A 26,055-nucleotide genomic window follows, 5' to 3' on the forward strand; every position below is an offset into this window, starting at 1 on the left:
ACCCACCTGCAGTGACATCTGCTCATGCATCTAGATTAGAGGTAGCTAGCTAGGATCCACCATTTACATATGCACACACAAGAACATTTACTTTTCTTCCCCCCCTTGGGGTGTGAGGGAGGCAAATACATGCAGCATAGTTTCTAAATAAGTCATTATGCAAATTGAGATTTCAACTACATATGTAAATAACAGATTAACAGATTACAAAAACAAGTTATTCATTTGAACGATGCTAAATTCCTGATTAAAAAGGAATTTCAAAGCTCCTTTGGCCAAAAAAACTGCCAAAGAATTGTGGACCTACTAACAAAACTAAATGTTATTGATTTAAAGATTTTTTTCTCTTTTTCTTCAAATGATTAGAAGTATGAGCGTAGCTGAATAACCTAATCGGACATGTTGCGACTTGTGAGAACCCCAATCCTATCATCCTTGTTGATGCCCCCTGTCCATGCTGCCGTAACAAAGTAAAGACAGGTGTTCAGGTTGAATAAAATGTGGTTTTCTTATGGGATATTCACGTTGAGATGGCCGAGTTGGTCTACGGCGCTAGATTAAGGTGTTCCATTAATGCCTGAAAGGGTTTTTATTTCTTCAATGAGGCAAACAATACTCCCTTGTGCATGCCTACAAGGGTCGAGGAGAGCAACAGCTTTCTTAGAATTAGATTCGACTTGAATCTGACAAAACCCCAAACTCCAAACCAACCTAAGGCCTTTGATGATCGCTATTAATTCTGCTTCAAGGACTGAACACAAAGGAAACTTCCTTGCAAAACCTCCCTTGAACAGCCCCTCTTGATCCCGCAAAACACCCCCCACCTGCATATAGTTCTCCTTTCTATTAAGAGAAGCATCCACATTGCATTTTTTAGTTACACTTTTACAAGCACATCTATAAATATATTTGTTCCTGCAGCAATAATTATTTTATATCACTATACATGGAAAAACTGTAGTTAGAAGAGACTTGTAGCTTTGGTTAAAAAAACCGTATCTAACTACGTGGAAGCGTTTGGCTTTGCCAATTGAGCCACCCCTCAGGGTTGAATTTTGTTTGCTTCCGTGTGGGATATTTCATGAGTAGCACTCAGATCGCGACAAGTGATATTTTTTAGAACCAATGGTTGTAAATTTCTCCGGCCTTATATATATAGTCTTGATCCTCTAGCCTGCGGATATAGAATTGTGCTCCCCCAACACTTGTCCACCACAAAATCAGGAAGAAGCCCAACCTAAGCATTTATGGTTCACTTTATCAATGCTCATAAGTGGGCTTCCTCTTAAATTTGTGGTGGAGGGGCATGAGGGAAGCAGATTCCTCTACAAACACTGAATCTCGAAAATGTTGCGTATTGCGATCTAAAAACCACACAGGAGATATTTGTGTAGCAAAAAACAAAGATTCACGAAAATAGCATTTCCCTTGAGTTATCCTCACTTTGTCACATGTTACATCAAATGCTCATTGATTCACACCAGTTACAATGGCACTAGTTTTTCATGTAGCAATTAACCTAAAGTGTTGTTCATGTATGTTGTTGGGTCATGCAGTTTCTACATTCTACATAGTCCTGAAAATTTTACCCAAATATATATATATATATATATATATATATATATATATATATATATATATATATATATATATATATATATTTATATATATATATATATATATATAGTCATGAAATTAACAATTTTCTTGTATTATTATTTCAACTATAAAATGATAAAATCCGTTGAATTTTCAATTTTCAACACGCATAAGAGATCAAATTACAGATGATTGTCACCGCAAATCTTTGAGGAGCCTCTTAGACCTTGCACTATCAAATACTAACATTTATTTCACTCGATATGAATAATTTTCTTATAATTTTTAAAAGTAACTTATGTTTATTCTAATCATTTTGCATATTTGGTTGCGTTCAATTCTCCCTAGACTCTGCTAAACGCAGGAGTCTTCATACACTTGATATGGCCTTACTTCGCAAGTACTACCATTATGGACAATGCCATAATCTGAAATCGAACTCCAAACTCGACTAAGATATCATCAACATCCACATGACAAGAGTTAGAAAGGAATTTTTTTTCTTCTTTTTTTTTTTCACATGTAAGGCCTTGCTATGGTGTAAGTGACAAAATCTTACTTTAAAAAAAAAATGGAGTACCTTCACATGAGAGGAAAGCATTCAAAGAAAATCAATTAGAAGGAAATAATTTTAGGTTCTGATCAGCAAATCTCAAAAAGGTAGCTCCTCCCGTTAATTCTAAATTTCCCATTCATATCATAATTTTTTCTTTTTTGGGTAATCCATTCAAATCATTAATTACTTTAATTGCTAAGAAAATCAAGGATTTTCAGTGAAGCATTTCCCTCGTACAAATTCCATTACAAGCAGTAATCTAAACCTTCCACATTTTCCTTTCCTTATTTTAACCTATTACTAAATCTATGGCAAAACATCCATTAATAAAGAAAAGAGAGAAATCTATGTGTTCTACTAGGAGAAACAACTGAAGAGACCGTTTGAACAGAAAATCTCGAACCAGACTCGCTTCCAACCATGGATTTCTGGGCTTCCCACCTCTGCTTCTTGATCCTCATTGCAAGATGATGATGGTAATGGAGTTGGGTTTTGGCGACTGGTTTCTGGGTTGCTTTCTACGCGATCAAAGTCAGCTTTCTTGCAGATAAGTTTGGATGATGAAACGTTTCTGAGCCTGCTTCTATTGCCATTCTTGTTGAAGCTAACTGGAAGGCTTCTACTTCTCCAAAGCGAAACTCTTAGATGAGGTGATGGAGGATCCAGGTTCTGCCTGCGTTCCCAGAGATGAAGATCAATGTTACACTCCTGGTAATCTGCTCCAGCCATTGCTAGAGCTTCCATGGACATGGTGGAGTCAAACAGAAAACACTTGTAATTGCAGATTTCTCTCTTCTGGTTCTAGTTTCCTATGTTTGTTTTATAACACCATATCACCTTTTTTTTTTTTTTTTTTTTTTTTTTTTGAAAAAATTCTTTGTAACTCTTCAGAGCAAGGGAATGGGTCTTATAGAATCTGTCGTCAAAACTTAAAAGTTAATACAATAAGACATATACAATTATAAAGATTAGTTTAGTTGGTAATGACCAACATCTCTTAGGCAAAAAATCAAGCTATTTATAATTTCTCATCTCAAATATAAATTAAAAAAAAATAATGAAATGAATATATATATTTTTTAAGATTTTAATTTATAAGCTATAAATTTTAAAAATATATAATTTATTTATTATTATTAATATAAATAAGATAACTGCCAATAATTCTTATTCTGGTAATTTTTATGACCAAAGTTGAATTACTTTCTTTTGTATTTTCTTTTAAAGACCATACCTAGTCAATGAACATTTACTCATGAAGACAAAACATGTCTAATAAGGTGAGTTGCAGTTTTAGAAGCTTAAGGAGCGGATTAGGCTATAGAGTCCTTCGTGTCAAGGACCACGATTTCATGACATGGGACTCAACCAGTTAAATTGTTTTCTTCCTTTGTAATTAATGCAAAGCTTCACGATTTCCACTCACACCCCACCCTTAGAAAATTCTAACAAATGATGTCTAGGAGTTTTCATCCCATGTATTGAGTTGGATGCTCTACCCTAATTGATAGATGCTTGTGATTCCTTTATACTTCTTTACTGTACTTTAGAAATAGGTACACCTCTGAATTTTGAGGAAAAAAAATCAGAGATGGGCTTCTAGTGTGGTCTGATTAGTAACGTATAATAGAAAGGTGTGAAGAAAACACAAACGTTTACCCTGATAGATAGCAGATTTGGCTTTCATGCATGCACTCATACAACATGCGACAAGAACTATAAACCCAGTACTCTCTGAACGTTCTTTTGAGAGTCAAAATATGGCGAACCAGTATGATATATATTTGATGTCTCTTTACTAGATTCCACCAATATGCATGATACAATATTCAAAACAAGATGTCACATCTCTTTAAATCACCTGATCAATACGATACTTGATACCGATAATTTAAACTTGATTGTTCAACCACCAAAAATTCTACCCCAATTGAAGATTGAGTTTAAATCACATCATTGTATTCTAGGTTCCAACCATATGGAATCCACTCCTTAGAAAAAGGATGGAGATTCCATTTCGTTGGCGTCTTTCTCATTTTTGGAGGAAGAAAGACTTATATTAGATGCCCTAGCGAAGTGTAGGGTATTCCACGATCTGGTACGATAATAGCCAATACATACCATAAAACGCATCAATAATTAACACTATCATATCAACAATTATTAAAAAATTTCATTGCCCTCTTAAAATAAAAAATCATTATAATACTTGTTAATTATTTTAAATCAATCTAAATGATTGAAATTCAACTCATTTTCATCTTCTGCCATTCTTTAAATGAATTTTCCAGTTAAAAGGAAGTTTTATATTGTGATTTTTCAATTGTTGTCTCACTAGAAAACTAGGAAATTAATTTCATAACTAACTCTTCTCAGTTGGATCCCAAATCTGTCTTTAAGAGTTGTCTTATCATTAAGTGATACGGGTTGGTTTTGGATTTAGCAAGACAGTCTTAAAAACATTTCATGTTCCATGCTTGAATCAATGGCTACGATCCGTCTTGCATGAGCAAACTGTGATAAGATGAGAGTCTCGAATAAATTCTGCTATAAATTCATGCAAATCTTCATTGTTCATCACTTCGCTCATCTTCCATCAAAATCAAATTATATGGTTTTCTCCAATATCTCACATCATTTGAATTTGGGTAAATGAAAGCATATACTTGAGGACTTTTGAGTAAATGAAAGAAAGCAAGGATGAATTTGTATGAAATTATAGCCATTATATATTTGGAGCAAAGCACTTTCCAATGAATTGCTATGAAGCAGCACTAGATCTGTGATTAGAGACCTCATTACCATCACAATTTGGGATAGAAGAGAAGTTCCAAAATACAATTGGAGAGCGAAATACTTACTATGAGTCTCTCTTTTATACCAGAAAGTCATTAACCACATTGCCCGTTCTGTTTTTTGGTAATAATCACTCTGAAGCCTTGTGACAACATGACCCTTGAATTCTATAGAGAGGTAGCACAACTCATTTTCATTTGATGAAGACGCTTCAGATATATTTCATGATAGGAAAAATAGAATGAAGTTGGAAAATGTGTTTTATGTGAAAAAATATTCGTGTGTATTTTCTGGGTTTTTCCTTCCTCTTTAGACAAAAAAGTGTATTTCATCAGGTTGCAGTAAGGGTCGGACGGGTGGGTGTGTGGGGGAAGGGGGTGCACCATGCAAGCATAAAAGCAATTGTGCAGTCAAAGATCACCAGTATGAAAACTATGGAGTTCATACTATCCAAGAAAATCCATCCAATGTCATCAGACTAGAGTTCTGATTGGCAAAAACTGGTAACCAACACAACTCTGAAATTTCATCAGACCACAGGAAATCGATTGCGCAACAACAATACTCAATAGAGATCACCTTCTTTGTGTGTGTGAATAACACAGTCGGAAGTTGGATATGAGACGCAGCAGGTCAACACATAGCCCTTCTCCATCTGATTCTCATCAAGGAAGGAACCATCTGTTTGGTCAACTGCACCGGATGCCAACTGCCCTGCACAAGTAGAGCACGCTCCAGCCCTACAAGAATAGGGAAGCTCAAGGCCTGCATTTTCAGCTGAATCAAGAATATAAGCATCATCTGGGGCCTCGATCTCCTTTTCATCTCCATCTGGTCAAATCAGCTTTACCTTGTATACTGTGCCATTGCAGATTCTCTGAAGTTTGAGGAAGCCTTCAGGGCAAATGCCTTGGACATGTTCTTCACAGAACTCAAAGAAGCTGAGCTCTTGATTAAGAAACTTGTGTTCCTTAAGGCCGCAGTTTTGATTAGGCAGGGAGAGGATAGACTCACAGTTGACATCCTTGAAAGCCTGTAGTCAAACATTGAGGCTTATTACTAGCTTATCAAATACAGCAAAACTCTTTACCTCTTTTTTTTGGTGTTGGCCTGGTGTTTTGGGGTTGGAGGGGTTGTTTGCACAACAACTGAAACCACTGTGAAACCAATGAGGCCTTACCCACCTGCAGTGACATCTGCTCGTGCATCTAGATAAGAGGTAGCTAGCTAGGATCCACCATTTACATATGCACACACAAGAACATTTACTTTTCTTCCCCCCCCCCCCCCTTTGGGTGTGAGGGGAGGCAAATACATGCAACATAGTTTATAAATAAGGCATTATGCAAATTGAGATTTCAACTACATATGTAAATAACAGATTAACAGATTACAAGAACAAGTCATTCATTTGAACGATGCTAAATTCCTGATTAAAAAGGAATTTCAAAGCCCCTTTGGCCAAAGAACTGCCAAAGAATTGTGGACCTACTAACAAAACTAAATGTTATTGATTTAAGGATTTTTTTCTCTTTTTTTCAAATGATTAGAAGTATGAGCATAGCTGAATAACCTCATCGGACACATGTTGCGACTTGCGAAGACACGTGTTCAGGTTGAATAAAATGTGGTTTTCTTATGGGATATTCACGTTGAGATGGCCGAGTTGGTCTAAGGCGCCAGATTAAGGTTCTGGTCCGAAAGGGCGTGGGTTCAAATCCCACTCTCAACATCAAATATTTTTTTGGGTGAGAAGTGTGCTGCGGCTGTCAATGAATTTTTCCAAGATTTTTCACATCTTTTTTGCAAATAATACATTTCTTTTACGCAAAGCCGAACTAGACGATACAAGGGCAATCAAAACAATCTTAGAACTGTTCTTGGATTTAAAACGGCAGGAAGTCAATTTTGACAAAAGTGGGATTTTTTTAGGCAAAATGTTCAGTATTCAACAAGACGCCAAATTCAACAAGTATTGGGTGTCCTGAAATAAAAAAAGGAAGCCACCTAGTTGGGTAGAAAAAATCTCAAATTTTCAAATTTATTTTGGATAGAATGACACAAAAACCTACAATATGGAAAGCCTCGAATCTGACATATGCAGGAAGGGGTACACTGATGCAATCAGCGCTTCAATATGTGACTTTGTATCACATGCAGTGCTTTCGACTTCCCAAAAGCATTTGCAAAAAAATGGATTCACTTTGTTGTAAATTTGGAATAGCAATACAAAAAAGGCCAAACCATTAACCCTTGTATCATAGGACAAATGTTGTACACTAAAGGAGTTGAGAGGGTTAGGGTTTAAAAAAATGGAAGATCATAATATTGTCTTCCTATTAAAACAAGGGTGAAGAATGCTCACGAACATTGTCTGGACGAGTAATTGTGAGATAAATAAGCTGGCCCAATAACTGACAGTATGGTGTTGGATAAGGTAAGGGCTCACCATCAGAAATAGTCAACTTGATGTGTTATTCCATTGGAAATTGATTCGGATTAGCACCTCTGAAACCAACATCAGTTAATATGTCCAATGTGCATCAGCTTAAAACACGATTATGCATCTTAATTAGCCATGTCTTCTACTTCCTCATCTTCCACTTCCTCTTCAATGGCTACCAATATTAAGTCTATTGATTTGGATTCCTCTTCTCCATATTTCCTTCATCACTCGGACAATCCAGGTGCCATTTTGGTCTCCCAACCATTGAAGGGTGATAATTATCCGACTTGACGATGTGCTATGCATATGGCTCTCAAAGCAAAGAAAAACTTCAATTCATTGACACACTACAAGAAAAGGGTGCAACGGCAGCACTTTGGGTATGGATATAGCAACGTTTTGTAAAAACGTTGTCGTATGTTAACGTATAGCGGCATTTCCTCAAAAACGCCGTTGTATGTTAATATATAGCGGCATTTTTACGAAGCACCATCGTATATCACTTTATCACGATGATTTTTTGAAAGCACTGTTGTATATCACTTTATCACAGCGTTTTTTCGCAAGTGCCGTTGTATGCTATTTTATCACGGCATTTTTTTTCCAAGCATCGTTGTGTGTCATTTTGTTATGTCGTTTTTCACAAGCGCCGTTGTAGTCTATGTCACTTTTTTTAGCGGCATAGCTAAGAAATGCCGTCGTATATTCTCAAACTTTTGGTTCGATTTTCCTTACCTGTTTTTCTTTTTTGTGAGACAAACACAAAGCAAGTCATCTATGTTTCAAGACCTAAAGTATCATTAGAGAGCTTCTCATTTCAATCTATTTTCTGAGTAGAACAAAGTGCTAGCTTGCAGAGTGTTAGCCCAAATGTAGTGCCGGCATTTTGATGAAATGCCCTCTTATAACCCAAATTTCCTCCCTGTGAATTAACCCGCCATTTTTTGGTTACCAAAACACCGCGCTATTTTCCAGTTTGGAAGACGAAGGTTTTTCTTTTAGATAGTCTCTCTCCTAATATAGCGACATTTTTGTAAAGTGTCGGCATATATCAAATTTTTTTGTGGCAAAATTATGGCACTTTCCTTTTCAACCGTGGCAATTAATAAACGCCACATATATAACAATAACGGTGCTTCCTAAACACCAGTAATGTGCCGTCATAAGTTAACATCACCGGCGTTTACATTTAGTGCCACTATAACAATACAGCAATGCTTTTACAGGCCTTTTTCGCGGCGTTTTTGAAGTGTCAAGAAATATTTACAGTGGCATTTTTAGACTTATGACGGCATTTTCAAAACACCGCCATAGGCCCATTTTCTTGTAGTGACAACTCTCTTTCAAAACCTATTTCTAATTCACTTTTGCTTCTTTAATGTATCTGCTGTAATAGTATGGTTCTTTCATGGCTCGTCAATTGCTCAGAATGTCCTTTATGCATCTATTGCTCATGAGGTTTGGGGCGACTTTGAGGCTCGTTATTTTAAACAAAATGCACCCCACATCTTTGAAATTCGTCGTGTCATTTCCACCCATCAACAAGGTATGTCTTCATTGACTTCTTATTATACAGTTCTTAAAGGGCTTTGGGATGAGCTTTCCTCGTATAATGATCTACCACCTTGCACAGGTGGTCTTCTAAAGAAGCATTCCGATGTTTTTTATAGAGATCAACTTCTTGAATTTTTTATGGGACTTAATGATTCATATGGCTCACTTCGTAGCCAATTTTTTTTTATGGACCATTTGCTGACAGTGAATCGTGCTTATTCTCTTTTACTTCAAGAGAAGCGTCATCGCACAATTCATGAGGCTATTGCTCCCGCTCTCACTCTGCCTTGGTTGCCACAGCTTCTCGTTATAGTTCCAAAAATAGTACCAAGAAACACTATCATTGTGACTTTTGTGGCTTGGATGGCCATTCAAAATCCCGTTGTTTTAAGAAACATGGGTATCCTCTCAAACGTGCTACAAAGTCCACTGCACCGTCATATCCAACGGTTCACTCCTTTGTTGAAACTGTGGTCCCTTCTGCTATTGCATCATCTTTCACCACAAATCAGTATCATAAACTTCTATCTTTGTTGGAATCTAGTAACATTATACCCTTGACAAATGTTGTAGGTAAAGTATCTTCTCTATGGGTTATTGATTATGGCGTCAATCTTCATATGGTTTCAGATTTGTCTTTATTTCATTCGAATAGTTTTGTTCACCACACCCAATTCATTCATCTTCCAAATGGTGGTTTTTCTCCTATTACACATATTGGGAATTGTAGCTCGATACCCACTTTACCTCTCACAGACGTCTTACATGTTCCTTCCTTTGGTTTTAATTTGTTATCTATTACCCAAATTATCCAACTTCATTATTTCCTAACTTTTTATCCTAGTCATTGTATGATACAGGACCTACGCAGGAAGGAGAGGATTGGGCTGCGTAAGGCATACAATGGACTTTATTATTTGAAGTTGGATTATCTTGTTGCTACTGTTGTTTTTCCCACCAAGGACCTTTGGCATTCTCGTTTATGCCATCCATCTTAAAAATTTCTAGTTATATTGCATGTTTGGATCCAAATATTTTTTTTCATAAAAATTGTGTTTGGTCTATTTGTCATTTGGCTAAGCAAATTTGACTTCATTTTCCGTCTAGTACAATTTCTACCACTCTTGTTTTGAATTAATGCATTGTGACATATGAGGACCTTACTTTGATCCCTCAATTTGTGGTGCAAAATATTTTTAAACTATTGTGGAAGATTTTTTAATATGCATCTTGGTGGTTTTGTTAAATCATAAATCTGATGTTTGGTCCCGATTAAGGAAATTTTTGCTATGATCAAAACCCAATTTAGATACCAAATTAAACAACTCCGAACTGATAATGCTCGTGAGTTTTTTAATTATCATTCCAATGAATTTTTTACAACCCATGGTATTATTAATCAACATAGTTGCATTGATACACCCCAACAAAATGGGGTTATTGAACGCAAACATTGCCACCTTCTTAATGTGGCACATGCTCTATCTTCTTTCAAGCAAATCTACCTCATAAGTTTTGGGGTCATTGTGTTTTGACAGCCGCTTACCTAATTAATCATTTACCCACCCGGTTGCTACATGATAAATCACCACTTCAAGTTTTATTTTGCAGGATCCCTTCATATTCTCATCTTCAAACTTCTGGATACCTTTGTTATGATCATAATCAGTCTCCAAGTGTTTTTATTGGGTACCCATATGCACAAAATGGGTATGCTATTTATGATTTACAAACACATAAGGCCAGATTACATTAGTCGTGATGTCACATTTTGTTGAAAATTCTTTTCTTTTTTCAAAATTTTCATCCCCATTATTGCATGTTTTACCCATTGCTGCTCCATAAGATGGGTAAACTATCAGTATATGGATTAACTCAAAGAATTTGCTGATGGAGATGCTTCCAATTTCATCTCAGAATCCTTGACCCTTTTACATATGTTTGTTTAGCTATTAACTGATTTGCTAAATGTAACCGGTATTTTTCCCTATACTGATCTTTATGTAAGGTTTCATTCCTAGGTGTGTTAACACTACAACCCAACTCATAACCTCTCTGTATCATAAAACTCAGGCTGATTAAATTTTCTAACATTGGAAAGACAAATATAGTTTTACAAAAAGTATTTTGAACATGTGACCAAGTCGTTGTAGTATAGTGGTAAGTATTCCCGCCTGTCACGCGGGTGACCCGGGTTCGATCCCCGGCAACGGCGAAAATAATTTTTACCATTTAAAGGGCTTTTTTTTTCTTTTTTTTTTTTGGGGGGGGGGGGGGGGGGGTGTAGATTAGAACCCAAAGAAAAATTTGTAACGAATCAAAGGATAGAAAGTTAGAAAACAATGAAATTGTTGGGTAAGTTGGGTAACGGATTACAAATTATACCAAGAGAATGAACATGTAATACGTCTATGAGAGGTAAAGTGGGTATGTGGTTGCAATTCCCAATATGTGTAATAGAAGCAAAATCACCATTTAGAAGACGAATAGATTAGGTGCTGGGAACAAGACTATTCGAATGAAATAAAGATAAATCTGAAACCTTATGAAGACTGGCACCAGAATCAATAACCTATAGAGAATATACTTTATCTACAGTATTTACCAATGGTGGACTGTTAATAGATTCCAATAGAGATAGAAGTTTATGGTATTGGTCTATAGTGAAAGATGGCACAACAGCAGAAGGGACCACAGTTGCAGCAAGGGAGTAAACCGTAGGAGATGAATCTAAATCAGCAAACTTAGTATTGGTAACCATTAAAGAGGAGATAGAAGATACATTAAAGTATCCAATACAATGAAGACTCTTTACCATTGAAAATAAGCCTACTTCAGATATTTTGTTACATCATTAGGGTTGAGGTTGATTTCTATATAATCATGTAAATTCTAATTATACCTTGCACAAGAATTATAGAAACAACATTACATTGTTAGCACATATGAATTTGTGAATTATTATGTGAATAACCACTTTTTACACATATAAGATGGTAAAACATTGCCTCAGCCCACAATTCATTGGTGAAAGTGTGATTGTGACACCGAATAATTTCTTCAAATTCAGCACAATAATGACACAAGTCCACACACAAACCACAAGTAATAAATATAAGCTTCATGGTGGGAGAAGTTTCACCAAAGAAAGCAACTATATATTCATTCGGACACAGTAACCTTATCAAAGCCAACCTTCTGAAATTTTCTTTTGGATCTCCGGCAACAGCTTAAGATTGTCTTCGCTAACAAGTAAGTGCTGCACCAATATTTCCCTCCTTTCATCACCACCTCCTCCAACATTGTTTCCAGTACTAAATGAAGCTGAAAAAGATATAAAATAAGCAACTCCTAAGACCGGATAAACTACCAGTAGAAATTTGAACTTGAATGATATAAGCTGAAACTTTCATTAAATTCAAACTAAAATAGAAAGACAAATCATCGGAACATGAAACAGAAGCGCAAGATAACAAGAAATGTTTTACAAAAAACTACAGACCTATTCTGTTCAGCCTTACTTTGCCAGCAATGGGAGAGAAGCACCCGAAGCTCTGAGAAGGAAGTGTGAAGGTTTTGGGAAGAGATGTGAGCAACAAAGCAGGTGCACAGAACTTATGAGGTCTTCGCAATGATGAGACACACAGAGAGGAAAATACAGAGAATCTGAGAGGGCACAGAGTTGCAGATGTTAGAGTTGTCAAGTGAGTAGCCCTCAACATCGCGATGTGCTTTTGGGCTGAAAAAGTTCATAAAGTGGTGAACACTCTCTCTCTCTTGATCCCTTCTATTCTGTTGTTATAGGGAATTGATGATCATGTTTCGATGACAAACGTGTTCAGAGTTCTGCTATGGGCGATGAACTCCTGGTGACGAACTCGATCCGGGTGCAGATTTGGCTACGAACCTGGTCAACTACGGATCCGGTCGATTTTCCTTGTGCGCAGAACAGTTAAAGCGAACCGTCCGGTGCGCTCCAAAAAATTCTGACCGTTGATTCTTGTACATGTACTTTTAAGGGCCTGGTTGGTTATATGAATCTAGAGATTTTAGATTGACAAAATGGGAGATTTATACCCATTTGGTTGTGTGAATTCATGGATTCATGATATCTAGAGATTCGCCTTTTTACTCTAAAAATGTGAATCTGTAGATTTATGGGTATGAGGTAAAATCCAGAGATTTCATCCCTACTATAAAAGCATTAAACATTTGAACCATGACTCCATAAATTTCTTTTAAGGATGAAGCTATAGATTTCATCCCAAAGATTCAGCCTAACCAAACAGTTAATTTTATGAATTATGACTCCATAGATTTGAAATCTCTAGATTTTTAAAATCTTCAGACTCAAGTAACCAAATAGGCCCTTAAGGGAGTTAAGTGAGGGAATCGGACGGTTTTACAATTGGACGAACCGTACCCATCCGGTCTGTACTAGACGAACCAACCCATACCTTTTCAAAATCGTTTGAAAACACCAAAACAGGGTGTCAAGGTAAACCCTCATTTTGAAAAGTCTTCTACACTGATTTCAGAAGCTCTCATCTCAGCATTCTTGATTCTCTTCTACCCTAGTCCCCCAAGTCATTTCTTCCATTTGAGCTTCACAATATCACTGCAAGTGAACCCTGATGGAGGTGGTCTTCCATTTGATCTTGAGAACCAAAATCAGAGTTTTTGTAATGGGGAGTTCTTCCCTGTACAAATTGATGAGTGTTTAAGTTTGATGGTTCACAAGGAATGCCAGCATTTGCCCAGAAATGATTATATTTGAAGATATTACGTAGTGGGGAGTTTCACTAATCACCTTTGTTAAGAAATCTAACATATACGCAGCGGAATTGAAACAAGAAAGAAAGAATCAAGTAAGCATGACACATGGTGTTTACTTGGTTCGGTCCTAAGACCTACATCCAAGGATGAATTGAGCATTAAATAAGCTATGCAATCATCAAATAACCAAATCAAGGTTTCAGCCCTAAATCAAGATGTAAATATTCTATACATAGACCAAGAGAGAATATACAAGACTTGGAATGACCACACACTTGTAAAGCTGTAACCAGCAGTCCAACCGAAGGTTTTCTCCTTTTTGTGCAAGCCAAGAACACCACAGCCAGTGCCTTCAACGCATACAATAGCAAATGCTATTAACCATCATTAGAGCATCAATCTTGAAGAAGAACTAGATCATAACCAAAGCACCGCTCTCAGAACCGAGAGCCATAACCAGAGAGAACTGAGAGCAAGAAGATGAGGGAGAGTGAGAGAAATTGTATGAGCTTCAACCTTAATCGATACCCTAAAAACCCCCAATTCATGTATACAAATAAATAACTGAAAAGACAACTTTGCCCTTCAAACTAATCAATAAGACAACCTAATCCTAAAACAATGTAAAAGGATAAGCCTACCCCTGCATACATTTACAAGTAAGGAACAATAGTTCGTTCAAATCGCTCGGTTCGCCGTAGCGAACAGAGCCAAATATCGCCGAGATTTCGCGATTTTGCTTTATTAAAAATTCAAACCCACATGCCCGTTTTTTTTTTTACATAAATTAATATTATGTGAAAAGTCGATTAGTCAAATCGGATTTATGTTTGCTTTATGGGTTTTTGTATTTTGTGCTTTTTTAAACAATTTTATGGTCATTTAAGAGCCACGTGACATGAGGCTCAAATGCCAAAAAGGTAAAGAGGTATGATTTACCAAATGTTTATACTTTCATATTTCTCCCCGCTTGTGTGTACATAATCTCATCCGATCTCATCTTCATCTTCTCATCTTCATCTTCACCATGGACGGTCGGTCGGACGAACTCTCGCCTGAATTCATCGCATCTACATCTAGATGATAAAGCGAGGCTCGAGTGAGGCACCTCCATTCTTCTCCCTGCCTCTCCAAACTACCACCACCAACACCAAAGGCAGCACTGATGAAGACCCTAGTCCTAAAACAATTAAAAGGACAAGCCGGATACCCCTATCGTTTCGCCCCTGGTTTCGTTTCGCGGGGGGGGGGCGGTTGTGCGAAAGATAAACTTTCCATGTTTACAACAACCTTTCACTGTTAAATGTAGATTATTGTAATTATATCACAATTGAATTTCTAAGTTCCAGTTTTTCTATTTACTTCTTTTAGACCTAGTTCGTTTTTGTCCTTTTTTATTGATTACTAATGTGTTATTATTTTGGTCTTGTATAGGTTGATTAGGTTCATGCCCATTACAGCTTTGGACCTCAGACTGTTTATCTATCAATTAATTACTTAATTAGGATCTTCAAGTCATGAATTGACATTTCATTTCTAAGGAAAATCTAGGTAAAATAAAAATGGTGGATTAAAAAAATTTTAGTCACTTAATTAAATGTATTTTAAATTAACCGTAAGGCTAAATTCTAAAGCTAATTTAACATACTAATCAAATCAATGGCATGCATGAAATTTTAGTGCTAAACAAATTTTGATTAAAATGTATTTGTATAATCTTAACTTTGGTTAATTTTGATGAAAATGCGAATCAGAATCTTCAACTTTGATGACAGCAGAAATATTCCTGATACTCTCCTGTCAGTTAAAGAATTAAGGAATATATTTATTTTTCTTTCATTTTTTTTCTTCTGAATTCATAAATATTTATTAGGCTTTTTATATTTTCTAAATAATTTTCCATATTTTATTTACTTGGCTGCCAGTGCTTGTGCTGCAACCCACAACCGGCCATCATTGAAGATAATATTTTCATGGGTTTTATTCATTGAGTTCTCGGAGAGATTTGTATTACCTTCACACTTTCCTATTATACATTAGGAGGATTTGTTGGGTCCCACTTCTATTTTTTTTTTTTTTTTTTTTTTTAAGATACTGCAGTAAAAAGTTGTTCATATTATTACATTTTTTTTCCCATACAAAGACGGGACTAAACAACCCAAAGGAACAAATAGAAAACTTAACTTAAACAAGACTCTCTATCCACCATGAGAATTCCTTCTAAACCAGCTGGAGGATCTGGGAAGAAAGCCCATGGGTCCGTGGGACAAAGTTGCACCCTAGACATCCAGTCAGCGGCTTTGTTTGCTTCTCTACCAAGATGAACAAACCTCACCCTTCCATTAATGCCTGAAAGAGTTTTTATTTCCTCAATGAGGCGAACAATACTCCCTTGTGCATGCCTACAAGGGTCGAGGAGAGCAACAGTTTCCTTAGAATTAGATTCGACTTGAATCTGACAAAACCCCAAACTCCAAGCCAACCTAAGGCCTTTGATGATCGCTATTAATTCTGCTTCAAGGACTGTACACAAAGGAAGCTTCCCTGCAAAATCTCCCTTGAACAGCCCCTCTTGATCCCGCAAAACACCCCCCACCTGCATATAGTTCTCCTTTCTATTAAGAGAAGCATCCACATTGCATTTTTTAGTTACACTTTTACAAGCACATCTATAAATATATTTGTTCCTGCAGCAATAATTATTTTATCACTATACATGGAAAAACTGTAGTTAGAAGAGACTTGTAGCTTTGGTTAAAAAAATCGTATCTAACTATATGTAGGTATAAGGGAAAAACTACATTTGGACGGGTTGAGTTTTAAGAAGCCCAAAATACTGTCTCAAGCCCAATCTACAGAGCACATGCATTGGGCCAGATTGAAACGGATACTTTCATCAGGGAAGAGGTGGGGATGGTAAGAATTTTGTTTGCTTCCGTGTGGGATATTTCATGTGTAGCACTCAAATTGCGACAAGTGATATTTTTGAGAACCAATGGTTGTAAATTTCTCCGGCCTTATATAGTCTTGATCCTCTAGCCTGTGGATACAGAATTGTGCTCCCCCCACACTTGTCCACCACATAATCAAGAAGCCCAACCTAAGCATTTATGGTTCACTTTATCAATGCTCATAAGTGGGCTTCCTCTTAAATTTGTAGTGGAGGGGCATGGGGGAAGTAGATTCCTCTACAAACACTGAATCTCGAAAATGTTGTGTATTGCGATCTGAAAACCACACAGGAGATATTAGTGTAGCAACAAACAAAGATTCACGAAAGTAGCATTTCCCTTGAGTTCTCCTCACTTTGTCACATGTTACAACAAATGCTCGTCGATTCACACCTGTTACAGTGAACACTAGTTTTTCATGTAGCAATTAACCTAAAGTGTTGTTCATGTATGTTGTTGCAGTTTCTACATTCTACATAGTCCTGAAAATTTTACCCAAAAAAAAAAAATATATATATATATATAACCCTGACAATTAACAATTTTCTTGTATTATTATTTCAACTATAAAATGATAAAATCCGTTAAATTTTCAATTTTCAACATGTAGAAAAGATCAAATTACAGATGATTGATACCGTGAATCTTTGAGGAGCCTCTTAGACCTTGCACTATCAAATACTAACGTTTATTTCACTCGATATGAATAATTTTCTTATAAGTTTTAAAAGTAACTTATGTTTATGCTAATCATTTTGCATATTTGGTTGCGTTCAATTCTCCCTAGACTCTGCTAAACGCAGGAGTCTGCTAAACGCAGGAGTCTTCATACACTTGATATGGCCTTACTTCGTAAGTACTACCACTATGGACAATGCCATAATTTGAACTCGTCCGAACTCCAAACTCGACTATGACATTATCAACATCCACATGACAAGAGTTAAAAATGATATTTTTTTTTCTTTTCACATGAAAGGCCTTGCCGTGGTCTAACAAATCTTTGAAGTGACAAAATCTTACATTCAAAAAAAAAGTTGAGTAGCTTCACATGAGAGGAAAGCATTCAAAGAAAATAAATTAGAAGGAAATAATTTTAGGTTCTGATCAGCAAATCTCAAAAAAGTAGCTCCTCCCATTAAATCTAAACCTTCCATTCAAATCATTATTTTTTTCTTTTTTGGGTAATCAATTCAAATCATTACTTTAATTGCTAAGAAAATCAAGGATATTCAGTGAAGCATTTCCCTCATACAAATTCCATTACAAGCAGTAATCTAAACCTTCCACATTTTTCTCTCCTTAGTTTCCATTTTTTTAACCTATTACTAAATCTATGGCAAAACATCCATTAATAAAGAAAAGAGAGAAATCTATGTGTTCTATTAGGAGAAACAACTGAAGAGACCGTTTGAACAGAAAATCTCTAACCAGATTCGCTTCCAACCATGGCTTTCTGGGCTTCCCACCTCTGCTTCTTGATCCTCATTGCAAGATGATGAAGGTAATGGAGTTGGGTTTTGGCGACTGGTTTCTGGGATGCTCTCTACTCGATCAAAATCAGCTTTCTTGCAGATATGTTTGGATGATGAAACGTTTCTGAGCCTGCTACTATTGCCATTCTTGTTGAAGCTAACTGGAAGGCTTCTACTTCTCCAAAGCGAAACTCTTAAATGAGGTGGTGGAGGATCCAGGTTCTGCCTGCGTTCCCAGAGATGAAGATCAATGTTACACTCCTGGTAATCTACTCCAGCCATTGCTAGAGCTTCCATGGACATGGTGGAGTCAAACAGAAAACACTTGCAATTGCAGATTTCTCTCTTCTGGTTCTAGTTTCCTACGTTGTTTTATAACACCATATCACCTTTAATTTTTTTTCTTTTTTGAAAAATTTCTTTGTAACTCTTCAGAGCAAGGGAATGGGTCTTATAGAATCTGTCGTCAAAAACTTAAAAGTTAATACAATAAGACATATACAACTATAAAGATTAGTTTAGTTGGCAATGATCAAGATCTCTTAGGCAAGAAAACAAGCTATTTATAATTTCTCATCTCAAATATAAATTAAAAAAAAATAATGAAATGAATATATATATTTTTTAAGATTCTAATTTATAAGTTATAATCTTTAAAAAATATAATTTATTTATTATTATTAAATATAAATAAGATAACTGCCAATAATTCTTATTCTGGTAATTTTTATGATCAAAATTGAATTACTTTCTTTTGTATTTTCTTTTAAAGACCATACCTAGCCAATGAACATTTACTCATGGAGACAAACATGTCTTGGCTTGTAGTTTTAGAAGCTTAAGGAGCGGATTAGGCTAAAGAGTCCTTTTTGTCAAGGACCACGATTTCATGACATGGGAGCCTACCAGATAAATTGTTTTCTTCCTTTGTAATAAATGCAAAGTTTCACGATTTCCATTTACACCCCAACCCTAGAAATTCTAATAAATTATGTTTAGTAGTTTTCATCCCATGTATGGAGTTGGATGCTCTACCCTAATTGATAGATGCTTGTGATTCCTTTATACTTCTTTACTGTACTTTAGAAATAGGTACACCTCTGAATTTTGAGGAAAAAAAATCAGAGATGGGCTCCTAGGGTCTCATTAGTAGCGTATAATAAAAATGTGTAAAGAAAACATAAACGTTTACCCTGATAGATAGTAGATTCAGCTTTCATGCATGCACTCATACAACATGCGACAAGAACTATAAACCCAGTACTCTCTGAACGTTCTTTTGAGAGTTGAAATATGACCAAGGTATCTCAAACATTCAATAAAGACCTGACTAGGTTACATAGACACACATGACACACTCTCTCTATTCTTCCTCAAGGTGTCTTGGATATAAGTTAGTTTATTAAATACAGAAACACATCAAACACTACAAGTGATATGAGTTATATACGTATATATTGTGTCGAATGTATGATACAAAATTTTCTTTGAAGACACACCAATAATTTATCATTTACCATTTTAATTACATTTTGTCCATAACGTTTATGGAGATCGACATCATTTTAGAAGGATAGGAGAATGTTCCTTTGCTAATATTATTATTATTATTATAATGCATCAAGTATTTATTATATATCTGTTATTTGTCAGTATTGGTTTAGCCTTTAAGGGAAAATATCCCCACTTATATATAAACTCTTTGGCTTCCAAAAAAAAAAAATTCCCACCATGAGAATAGTGAAATGCTATACATAAATCGATTTATATGAGAATAGTGAAGCTTTTGGTAAGGTGACAAAAGAATAGTGGAATGCAATTGCATGTAATAGTTTTTTATTAAATGAATATTTTTCTAAAAAATAAAAACTAAAAAACAAACATCTCATAAATTAATAAGAATTCAAGAATTAAATCTCTTTAGGATGAAGGATTTTCCTTCCTAAGGATTACTGGATGTACAACAGTACAAGTAAGCTAACCCAAATGTAGAGATAGTAAGAAAAAAAAAATCTTGAGTTCAACCTCTGTCTTTTCACTAGACCTATAAATGGATAATCGAAATTCGCCTTCGAATTCGCATTTATATTCCTTTAAGAGTCTGAATCCGAATTTTTTCTTACTGGAAAATATCTGTCTCCGTCCGATATCTAAACGGATTCGGATTCGGATACATGCTAGACGGACCAAAAAATATCCGGATTAGATATTATCTGTTTATAATAAAATATATTTTTTTGATGAGTTTAATTAATAAAGATGTTTAGGAATTTGAGGGAAGTTGCTACCAATTTCTACACGTATTTTAAAAGTTTTCTATACAATCACTTGTCACATCATTAAACGACAAATTAAAAATTTTAATATTTTTCGATAACCTCGAGAGACTTCACGGGCATCAATGGCTGTGTTTTAAAAAAATTTAAAAAAACAAATTCTCATCATAACCATTCGCACAATCACTTGTCACAACAATATGTAACTTAAGTTAAAAATTAATATTTTTGGATAATCTCGAGTGACTTCACGAGCATCAATGGCAGTATTTTAAAAAGTTTTAAAAAATAAAATTTTAACATAATCACCAGCAGACACACTGTTTAAGGAGACCAGTGGGCTACAAACTTGCAGTCTCTTTTTTCTTCTCCTTTTAGCTCTTCTTGGCTTGCGAAGAATCGAAACAGCGTTGTTCAAAAAATCGAAACTGTGAAAGCTCATGTTTCAACACTTCCCGTCGACCAGTGGCAACTGGCAAGTAACAACAACCAGCTTACGGCGGTGGTAAGAACATGGCTTTGCATCTTTAGGTACCTATATTGGTGATTCCTCATCAAACCTTTACTGTTCTCACGTTTCATGGGCTCTTATGCTTCTTACTGCGCCAGTAAGAACGTTGCTTTGTCTGTCTTTGAATTATTTTAAATGGTCGACGGTGGTCTGGCTGTTCTCGTTGGGTGCTCTCAAAGCCGGCGATCTTCCTCTGTTAGATCCTCTTTGAATACATCGAAAATGGCCGACGGTGGTCTGGTTGTGCTTGATGGGTCAGCCCTCAAAGTTGACAATCTTCACCACTTCACCAAAACTCAGGTTCTTCAGATCGCAGTCACCGGAACTCAGAAAATGGCAACCAGTAATCGGATAGTTTTGCGGATCGGATAATAATCGAATATCTGACAGAGTCATGAATTCGAATTTGGATACCCTTTAAAAATATCCGCCGGATATCGGATCGAATTCGGATATTGGATTCGAATTTGGATACACCACTATCCGAGCCGAATCCGATCTGTTTACAGGCCTACTTTTCACACATTCTTCCTCTCCTCTTTCCCAACTTTTTATCCCCAATCCTAGTGACGAGTTTAATGTTGAACCCCCCACTCCAAAAAAATAAAATATAAAATAAAAAGTAGCCAAAATATATCAATTATCAAGAGAAACAAAAGGACTTTGCTGGATTCCACCAAAATTTGATATCTCTTTACTGGATATCATAGAACCAATATGACATATATTTGATATCTCTTTACTAGGTTCCACCAAAATGCATTGACTAGTACGATACAATATTCAAAACGAGATGACACATTTCTTTAAATCACCCGACCAATACGATACTCGACACCAATACTTCAAACCTTGGTTGTTCACCCACTTCCATGAAATCCACTCCTTGGACAAAGGATGGAGATGCCATTTGGATGGTGTTTTTTTAATTTTTGGAGGAAGAAATACTTATATAGTTATATTAGATGTCCTAGCGAAGTGTAGGGTATTCCACAGATCTGGTATGATAATAGCCAATACATATCATAAAGCTCATCAATAATTAACACTATCATATCCAAAATTATTAAAAATTCTCATAGCCCTCTTAACATAAAAAATCATTATAATACTTCTTAATTATTTTTAATCAATCAAATGATTGAAATTGAACTCGTTTTCATATTCTGCCATTCTTTAAATGAATTTTCCACTTAAATGATCTTCCTCCAGGAAGTCTTATATTGTGATTTTTCAATTGTGGTCCCACTAGAAAACTAAGAAATCCATTTTAGAAACCACCTCGTCTCATTTGATCCCAAAACTGCCTTTAAGAGATGTCTCGCTACAATAACAAAGGCTTTTGCCACGGAAAATTATCGTGGCAAATAAACTTACCCGACGGCAACTTCCCGTCGGGTTGGAAAGCCGTCGTAAGCATTTACGACGGAAATGGGTGAGGGTGGGTACTATTTTCTTTTGCTACGGAAACAGGATACAGTGGCAAATACTTTGATATATGCCTGGGTGTTCCTTAGTAAATAGCTTGGTAGGGAACCATGTATTTAATTCTTTTGCTACGGAAATATCTTCCCGTCTTAAATACTTTAAGTAATAACTTTCCCTACGGAATTTATTTACCGTCGCAATTACTCTTTTTTTTCTTCATTTTTTTATATTATTATTATTATTATAAACCCAGCCAGCAGAACTGAAAGGAGAAAAATAGACGAGAAAAGAGAACTTCAAAGGTCAGAGAGTATATATGAGAAACAGTTGTTTCAGTGGCCCAACCTAAATGGTTTTCAACTCCATTGAGACCAAGGTTTAAAGTATCGGTATCAAGTATCGCATCGGTCAAGAATTTTAAGAGACGGATCGTCCTGTTTCGAGTATTATATCGCTCTAACTAATGTATTTTATTGTAATTCAAATTTCAATGGAGAGACGTATCGAGATGTATCGTATCAGTTGGGTCAAATATGGATACCTATCGGCTAGTATCGTGAGATACTTTAAACCTTGACTGAGACGTTTTATGAGTGCAAGTCAATCAAAGAAGATGATGGGCTTCTTGATATTCACTACGATGGCTAGCAGAATTGCATTACGATATGCCTGGCCAAGAATTCTGCAAACTAATTACAAGATCTAGAAATGAAACTAAAACTAACATAACTAAACTCAGAAATAAGCTTTGAATTAATTCTCAACCACTAAGCTCTTACACGTCCAATCCAAATGGTGGATTCAACCCTTGAAACGTATGAACTGCAATGGAGTCTCAATTCACTTGTAACTCATCCACACCTAACGATCGGACTAAAATCAAACTAATCTTGATTGCTTCAAACTCCATTACATTAGCTGTTGCACCCACACAGGTTGGTTTGTCTTTTTATGATCTTGTTGGAGTAACAAATCTTCAGAAAGAAGTTCCAAGATGAGACCTTCAGGCACTCAAGCAGAAGCTCTTATGAATATACAGTGAGACACTCAGTTAAATAACAATTCAGGTTAATCGATCTCCTTCTCTTCTGTGACTCTTGTACTACCTGTTGCAACCTTTTTCTCCTCTCATTCTGTAGCATTGCTGCTTTAAATGAATCAAGAAAGCAAACCTAGCAGCATATCATCTTCCCCAGGGACTAGTGAGTGAGAGAGAGGAGCAAAGGTGTATGAACCCATTATGAACAGATCTTCACCAATTTTCTTTGTAATTGATAACCTGCAGACCAAAAACTAAAATTTAATAATTACAAAAGCATTTGATACAGTCACCAATTCAGAAATACAAAATTCTGATTTACTAAAAAATTTCATCTTCACAAGCCAATAATTCTTCCATCCGTTCAAGGATGAAGTGTGAAATCAATCGTTGTATATCAAAATGTCCACATTAAGCTGCAAACTAATAATAAAAAGGAAAATGAATGCTCAACGATCCAAAAACTCTTCCATCAAAGTTTATTTTTCCTCGAAAGTATCTAAGTTATACTACATATGCGAGAACCGACTGCTCAATAGTCAAGATTACACCAGCCAGATTGAAAACAATTGAAAATTATCCAATGAAGAGAGGCTTCATCAAGACCTCAGTCTAATAGAAGAAATTGACAATGGTGAAGCAGCAGACGCTTGGAGAGAAACTCATTTGTATCTATTGGCAAGACTGTTTCCACCCCATATAACAGTGATTATGAAGTTGACAGACTGAGGGATGGAGGTTTGTGTTCTTTTCATATCTCTGCATTACATAATAGAATTGGAATTTACTGAAGGTTCTACCATTAATTTACTAGAAGTCCCACCTTGATTTATCTGAGACAGTCACCAAAGTAATAAATGCAAAATTCTGATTTCAGTAGGACAATCATCACATCAAGATATATTCTGTTCTTGCAAATGGGTAAGTTACTGATGAAATGGATCCTACTATTTGTTTTCCCTGCACATAAAATATGTGCTAGGCATCAAAGATATAAATCATGTGTTTGAGTGGACAAGGTGTCGCCTTGGTCCACGCATCATCCAACTCCTTGGGGCAACTAGACCCAGTGACAGTCATGCTGCCAGTGATTCTATAGATAGTTATGACAGAATTGGCATCTAAAACTACTGATTTAACTAATCAAGATATAATTGCAAGCAGAATGATAATGCATGATTGACAAAGGCACCCAAAGATGAAGTGTAAGAACATTCTATCTATGGAACTTGAACCTAAAGATAATGTTTCAACTAGAGAAAAATCAAAACCAAGAATAGGGATCAAGCAAGGATATTGAAAGTAAGAACTATACTCACCTCAAGTACGTCGTTCTTGCATTAGGAACTCTATGTCAGCCCTGAGCGAAGAGTAGCCAGCTTCGAGCGAAGATATCTTTCCAGCCTGACTAGCTATCTCTTCAGCCTACGCTGATGTTGTTGCCTCTAATGTGTGTATCTTAGCCCTTAATTGTGTATTCTCTTTAACATATGACTTGTTGAGCTCTCTTGCTGTCCTATGTACTTGTGTTGGAGTTATTCCAATTCCACACATTCGTACTCGACCATGGACATCTTCACCTACACAATCTCCAAAAACTTCGACTTGCACGGCAGGGTCCCCTCGCATTTCTTCAGGCAGTTCATTGAGTTTTTTTTTCTTCCATATTGGCCTACATTTGAAACACAAAAATCAGTTACAAGATATATTAATTGAAGCTATAAAATGAAGTACCTCATTTATGATTTTATAACTTACAATGATCACATTAGCAACCTCGTCTGTAGGGTCACGTGTAATCTTGAACATTTCCATACGAGTGGGAGGTTCTTTCTCTGGGTGCTCTTGACGCTAAACAATTAAGAAACAATAAAATATTTTAACATGTGAACTACCATAAACAACATCTGAACTTTCATAAACAACATTTATACTTTCAAATAACATCATAAACCTTCTTCTCTCGAATTACAGCAAAAGAAGTCTTTCATGTGTCGTGTAATGATTTAAAATTTTTTCTATTGTCAATATTGCAGGCCGACACAGCCTAAAATATTTTCAAACACACAGAATTAGATTAGAAATATTATTGCTAACATAATTTACTATTTTGTCACAAGATGAGCTAAATTCTAGGAATCATACCTGACTAGCCTCTTGGCTCCATGTCTCGAGGAGTATATTCCATTGTTCTAATGGAACACGATTATCTAAATGGGCTAACCTCTCCTCATGTGTTCTGTACTTGTTGAACACATTTACTTTAAGCTCATACTTAAATTCCTTCCATCTTTCATGAAGCTTAATTTCCACCAATCTCCTTAAACTATCAGGGAGATTGATTTTTTCCTACAAATATAATATGGTAACAGTTAGTCTAGCTCTAGGCAATATATGAATACAAACATCTAAATATAGGTAAGAAATATGATACGGAAAATGTATCTTACATATATCTTATTCACCGTGTCGTCTTTCAGAGGTAGTGGGATTTTCCCCCAATCAGAATAGGATACAGGAAGTAGGTGTGCATTCTTTGCTTTAACTCCAACCCAAGTCATTAACTTTGCAGCTGTTTCGCTGCAAGGTTGACCACTATCATCAATTTGTACATCAATTTTGCCTATGAGTTCTTCAATCACCTTCCC

General features: G+C 35.9%; 2 non-coding genes and 1 pseudogene across 2 annotated transcripts; 2 read left to right on the forward strand and 1 right to left on the reverse strand.

The window, feature by feature from the left end:
• Nucleotides 1-5,516: 5,516 nt before the first annotated feature.
• LOC149001977 (ferredoxin, root R-B1-like) overlaps nt 5,517-26,055 on the reverse strand; it is a 28,439-nt pseudogene continuing 7,900 nt past the window's right edge.
• Nucleotides 6,603-6,683, forward strand: TRNAL-AAG (transfer RNA leucine (anticodon AAG)). The gene has a single exon. It is a non-coding gene; the product is annotated as a tRNA-Leu (tRNA).
• TRNAD-GUC (transfer RNA aspartic acid (anticodon GUC)) lies at nt 11,095-11,166 on the forward strand. Its single transcript has one exon. It is a non-coding gene; the product is annotated as a tRNA-Asp (tRNA).

Source organism: Hakea prostrata, chromosome 10 (assembly GCF_041222555.1).
Source record: "Hakea prostrata isolate BN-2017 chromosome 10, UWA_Hpros_2, whole genome shotgun sequence".
Lineage (NCBI taxonomy): Eukaryota > Viridiplantae > Streptophyta > Magnoliopsida > Proteales > Proteaceae > Hakea > Hakea prostrata.